This window comes from Raphanus sativus, chromosome 6, assembly GCF_000801105.2.
Source record: "Raphanus sativus cultivar WK10039 chromosome 6, ASM80110v3, whole genome shotgun sequence".
Classification (NCBI taxonomy): domain Eukaryota; kingdom Viridiplantae; phylum Streptophyta; class Magnoliopsida; order Brassicales; family Brassicaceae; genus Raphanus; species Raphanus sativus.
The window spans coordinates 24,673,277-24,679,655 of record NC_079516.1 but is presented as its reverse complement, the minus strand read 5'-3'; the positions used below and the strand labels follow the sequence as shown (position 1 = coordinate 24,679,655).

General features: G+C 31.2%; 1 long non-coding RNA gene across 2 annotated transcripts; it reads right to left on the bottom strand.

The window, feature by feature from the left end:
- Positions 1-1,533: 1,533 nt before the first annotated feature.
- On the bottom strand, positions 1,534-2,861 carry LOC108806298 (uncharacterized). Of its 2 annotated transcripts, XR_008934722.1 has the most exons (3): positions 2,594-2,796; positions 1,970-2,306; positions 1,534-1,849 (listed from the first exon to the last, which is right to left on the bottom strand). It is a non-coding gene; the product is annotated as an uncharacterized LOC108806298 (long non-coding RNA). The 2 variants fall into 2 exon arrangements; XR_001942530.2 differs by having other exon boundaries at positions 1,970-2,861.
- Positions 2,862-6,379: the final 3,518 nt, after the last annotated feature.

The window sequence follows — 6,379 nt, the reverse complement described above, 5'->3', positions numbered from 1 at the left end:
TAAAATTATAGAAAATGTTTTGAAACGCAAAAATGAATTTTTCAATACAAGAGTGTTGAAGATATAAAATATTTTATTTAAATTAAGAAAATCATAATACGGGTCTGAATCAAGTTGAAATAAAAAATGATTAAATCAAAAAAATCATAATACGGGTCTGAACTATCTAACTCCTTAAAAAATAGTTTCATTTAAAATAAAAATAAATCACATAAACTAAATTTAATAAATTATAGAAAATGTTTTTAAATGCACAAATGAATTTTTCAATACAAGAGTGTTGAAGATATAAAATATTTTATTTAAATTAAAAAATCAGTGTAAAATAAGTTTAAATTCGGTTTAAATAAATAAAATAATATTACGGGTTGGAATTATTTAGAGTCTTCTAAAATTTAGTCATATTGAAAATAAAAAATAAGTCATATAAGTAAATTTAAGATAAATTTCATAAAAAAATAAAATATATAATTTATCAAAAATCATAATTTTTATTATGTAAAATAATTTTCCAACAAAAATATACCCGCCCTTTTTAAGGACGGGTCAAAATCTAGTATGATCTTATATACAGTTCGCTAAACATCTGTCATTGAAATGTAATTGATTATCAATACAATAATAATTTGAAAGGACTTGATTACTAAAACTATTACTCCTATTTATCAGTATCTTGTCATACAGTGAAATAGTTTTATAGAAAATGATATTAAAAAGTGATGTTGTTATAATTTAGTCGTGAATTTTCGACTTTAATAGTATATTTTAAATATTAAAATATTTTAGCAAAGTACTAAATTTTCCTTTGTATATGTTATTTCTTAATAGTTGCATCTATTCATTTTTAGTAGATCATTTATTTAGAATATAAGTTGAATGTGTCTGATATACATTATGACAAATCAAATGTATTAGAACTATTATTTCATTGTCACTATAATACAAATAATATTAACTTACATGTGTTTTAAAGCAGTTTTTTTTAATTATTAGTTTTTCTTTTATTGTAATATCAGCTCCAGTTCTACGAATTGCCATTGTTTTTCTTGATCGGTCGTCTTGATACTCATATCATGAACATCAATTTAGTAATTTTCACTTTTCTTAGTGTTTCGATCTCAAATCGCCATACTTTCGTGTAATTTTTGATAATTATGTGACTAGCCATGTTCGTTGCAGTTGCTAACGGTAGTGAATAGAGAATAACGATAAAAATGTTGTTAGTTTACAGGTCTGGAGAATTGGCAAGTAATCATCACAGCGACTAGCGATCGTAATCGCAACGACTTTGTAACTAGACCCACTACTGATTCTACATGTCCCTTGAGTGTGTGCAGTTCCCCTTGGTTTAAAATGGCGCATGGCAAGGTGAAGCAATGGGTGTCTCGCCTCTCGCCTTGTGCTATGGCTACACAAAGCAAGCGCTTTGTGTATGAAAGCAAAGAAAGGTCATACATAAACATAGGCATATATTGAGTCAAAACCAAAACACAAAAAACAGAATAATCACCAGTGATAGAAAAAAATGAGAAGAAACGCTAAACATCAAAACCTTGAATTCACGTGAACAGAGAGAAGAACAACAGCTAAAAACCATAACTTTAAACTTAGGGTATGTGTTCTTGGGGTTTGTAATTATCTTTACTAGTTTAATTTTGAAAAACCAACACGAATTGACTGAAAATCAGTAAGGCTTCGCTTTATGCATCTTGAACCTTAGAAAGAAAGCCCTCGCCTTGTGTATGTTTCCACACCTTGAAGTGCTGAGGCGATGAGGACATCACCACACCTCACCTAGCGTCATGGCGCTGTAAGCGAGCGCTTTTTTAAACCAAGCAGCTCCCTAAGCCTGTTGTTTAACATATAAAACATTGAGTTTTTTTTTGTCAACTAATAAAACATCCATTTAAGTGTTTTAATTTCAAACAAAAAAACATGTATCTATTTCAAGACTGAAGTAAAGGCTTACATTACCGAGCCATCTCAGTTCTTCTCTTGGCTTGCTCTGCGATCTCAGACAATTCTGTGTAACTTACTTTCTCAGGGAAGATGTTAACAGCTTCTTTTGGCTACCAACCGTGAAGTGCCCTTTGAGCAAGTGTGTGTCCACTGAGTCTCTCTTTCTGTTCTTTTCCATAATCTTTTTTCATTGTGAAAGCGGTCTTTTCTCAAACAAGTTGATTGAAAACGTCTTGTGGGAAGTATGTTACAATACTGTATAGCCAGATCACTCCAACCCATCACCATCCAATGTCTCGAACCTTTGCAAACTCCCAGTTGGCGTAAACCGCAATCAAAGTGGAAACCTCCATTTTGTACAGATCAAAATATTTTAAAACAAGTGTCAAGAAAAGCATAACCAAACTTATGGAAAATCCAGAACCGATCTTTTGTATTCATATTTGAAGGAGTTGTTATCTCATTGGAAATCAGAGCTAACAAAAATCAACAATGAATAACACAATTAAAACCGAAAACCCATTAAGGGATGAGAAAATTGGTAATTAAGGTTTTCAAAATTTAAAATTCAATCAAAGAATACATGTTATGAATATGTCATAAAAACTTAGAATTGCATATATTTAGGACTTACACTTTTAATTATCTTCGATTTAAAGGCGGATTTGACTTAGATGAAATCGGATTTAGGGTTCCTCTTGAACTACGGAGATGACGGCGAGTTGGAGTTGAGGTGACGAAAAGACGTTTTCGGAGACGGAGGTGAAAGAGAGGAATCTGTTTGGGGTCGTCGTCTTCGGAGAGACCACTCTTTACTATTATTAATTTCGAATGGCAATCTTGTAAATTGTAAAATGAAGATTGGATTTTTGTACTTTTGTTTGCCTTATGATTTAGTCTAATAATTACAAAAATTTATGAGTCAGGAATTACATGTATGATTTGAATCATTATAAGTACTTTCTCTTGGATTTAACTATGTTCTAGAACATAATCCTATTTTATTATAGAAATTATTATAATCACTGTAACCAACCTTATAATCCTTTATATAATAGAACAAAGGTTACATGACGATTCAAATAGTTACATGTGGAAAAAATTACAAAATAATAAACAAATATAAACAATTGAAAAAACAGAAAAGGCAAATCACGATCATAAATTCTGCTGCATTATATATTTTTTTGACAATAATATCTAAACTACTAAGCTAAGCTAGTCCAATCGGTTCAGAAAGTCAAACCTGTGGGATAGAATCGACATAAAACATAGTTGAAGGAGAACTCCTCGCACCACTTGTAAACTTGTCCGCCAAAGTATTTTGTGCTCTCGGTATATTTTGATCTGGAAGCCCGGAAAGAAAATCTTACTGCGATTGAATTCTTTCATATGTGTAGAGAAAGCTGGTCATTCTTCAGGTACACACCATCTTCACAACAGTCCGTCACAAAAACTTCATCAGAAAATTGAAAGGTCTTCATGCACTCCATTTTCCATATTAATGCTTCACATTCAGCATGCAGAGGTGTTAAACTTCGACGAAAATTCACCAACCTCATCATAACATCTCTCGAGCCATTTTTACGGCAAAACCATCATTGTCCCATAAATAAATCTTCCTCTTTCCAAGCTCCATCAATGTAACAAACTCTGGTATTTTCCAATGATAGGGGTTCAGTCACGTGTTGTAAATTCCCATACACCTGATTAGTTCATCGTTAATTGAGCCTCAATTCACATCGTACTTTCCACATCCGCCATGCAAAGAATCTCCGGCAGATTTCCACATTCTGCGCATTAATTATAAATATTACAAAACTAAAAAAATAATTAAAATAGATAATATTTAGAAAAATAGTCATTTAACGGTTTCTAGATATATTCCACAAACCCCACGATCTTTTTTCTGTCCACAGTCTCTTCTTCTATACTTCCATATTTATGAGATCTAGAAACAAACATCTGAAAAGTTCTCAATCGATCAAAACAGAATGAAAAAGACACAATGCTGAGTTTGATATCTAAATAAACAGATGCCATCCACCCATATTTCCCCTCTTTTGTGCAGTTTAGTTGGTTTATGCGAAGCACTACATAGTCATAATAAGTTTCTTGGGCTTCCACTTAAAACCAATTGGCTATTAGTGGAGTGACTCAAGTCCCATATATATTATTTATGTCCCTCACATATATTCGATGTGGGATCTTCTCTTCAATAAGTCACCAAAATATGTAAGCACTACATAGCTTCATGAAAACAGGTTTACGGCTTAGAAGGTTTGACAAATAGCAGATATGGTAGATTTACATTGCTCTAGATTTGATCAAAACAAAGAGATTTGGAGAACAAAAAAATAAGGAAAATAGAAAACAAACATGGTGGAATCAGAAGAAAAGTTTTGGTTAAAAGGTAAATATGATTCCACTACGTTTATTGTAAAGGAAGAACCATAAATTGCAGATTAAAAATTATGAAAAAGTATTAGAAGAACAATACATCAATAGGTAAAACAGAAAGAAAAAAAACATCAAAGTAATAATTGTATTCAACAAGCTAATAAAGATCGATGTAATTTTTTTAACCGAATCTAATTTATCTTCTCTTATATATTTATGGTTAATTAATTATCTGTGTTAATATGTATATAAATCTCCTGATCAATCAAGTTAAATTATACATGTAATTTCAGTTATGTTTGATTGACTTTGTATAACTGAAATTTTGCTTTTAAAAGTTGGTTTTATTTGTAAGTAAAAAATACTCTCATGTGTTGCGTGGGGTCAATACTAGTTACTAGACTAAATCTTCTAATTTTGTAGCAAATATACAGAAAATCTTATTTTCTCAATAATCACAAGATTTCCATTATAGTCATCAATAGAAAATTTTCTCACTTGTGTTATATCCAAGAAATTTATATAAGGAGTCTCTTTACTATCACAATGTTTTTTTTTGTTTCTTGTTTATTTGTTGCATGAATTTCATTTTTTCTCTGTATTGTATGATGGTAAAGGGACTGAAAAATAAGAGACAGCAGAAGGTAGATTCATCAAGTTTCAGGCTGCATATGAGTTGCTCATGGACACTGAGAAGAGAAGATAATAGATATGGATTACCGAGTGAATCCAATGAAGGTAAGAATCACAAGTTGGTATTTCTCCCCCTTTGTAACCTTTTAAGAATGAGATGTTGGATTATTTTAAGCGTCCCAAGCTTGAATGGAAGGGTTGATGAAAAACCGTAAAGCATTTGATCAGAGCGGTGACATGGTGATTGCATCTTGGCTGAGAAATAACAGCTAGTCAGAAATCAAAGATGAAGAACATAGTCAATCAAAAGTGATACAAGATAAACACTGAAAATGTGTTTTCATGTAACTTGATGTAGTGATGCAACTTTTGCAACTTATACAAACACATTATAACATTTCAAATAGATTTGAAAGCTTGCGAACGATCATAATTTTAAGAAACAAACAACATACTAATTTCCTCTTCTTATTATCACACTAAGAAAGTTAAAGAAGACTGTTCATAGAAGAAAGAAACTCATTTTCACTTTCCATGTGCGAGAATGAATAAGCAGACGACAACGGTTACAATAAGTGACTAAACTACCATGAAAACAGACCGAATGCAATTAAGACAGTGTTGGGGATAAGATCCCACATCGGAAATAAGAAAAAGACTTAACAAATATATAAATGGATTAACCCAAATCACTTATATATCAGTTAAGTTCTTTTATATTTATATTTTCGATGAGAGATTTTATCTCCAAATGATAGGTCTCAAAAACTTAAGAAACAAGTTACGTCATTTTTCTCTTCATATTCATTCTCTTCCCATCAATCCTGTTAAATACAAACTAAGAAAACTAGTGAATCGTTCCACAATCCTATAAACTAAGAAACATAATTGCATAACTAAATAAATGGAGATATGGAGATCAAGCTCATATGTTCAAGGAAACGTTAAAACTGGAAATATGAATTAGGAAATGCCTTCTATCTTCTTAACCAAGTCTCTGGTTCGTTTCGTTTATCTTGATAGAACCATTTGGTTTGCATCACCAACATATACCAAATGCAATGTTTAGGCTGAGCTGTGATTTCCATCATTCCACTTGTGTCTATACCTTTATAATTTGTTTGATATGAACAACAAGGATCTCAAAATTATAAACCAGATCTCAAAATCCATCTAAACCAGAATTCATATTAATTTAAACCAGAATCGAAATTGATCTAAACAAAAGATTCAATTTTAGGTCTGCTACCAAAGCGTATTCCAATCTAGTAGTTGATATTTTCTTTAAAAGTCTATTGTCAAAGATGACATTAAAATGTCTGCCACTAAATAAGTGTAAAAGTTTACTTGTTATAAATCGGGTATATATATATCTACTATGAAAATC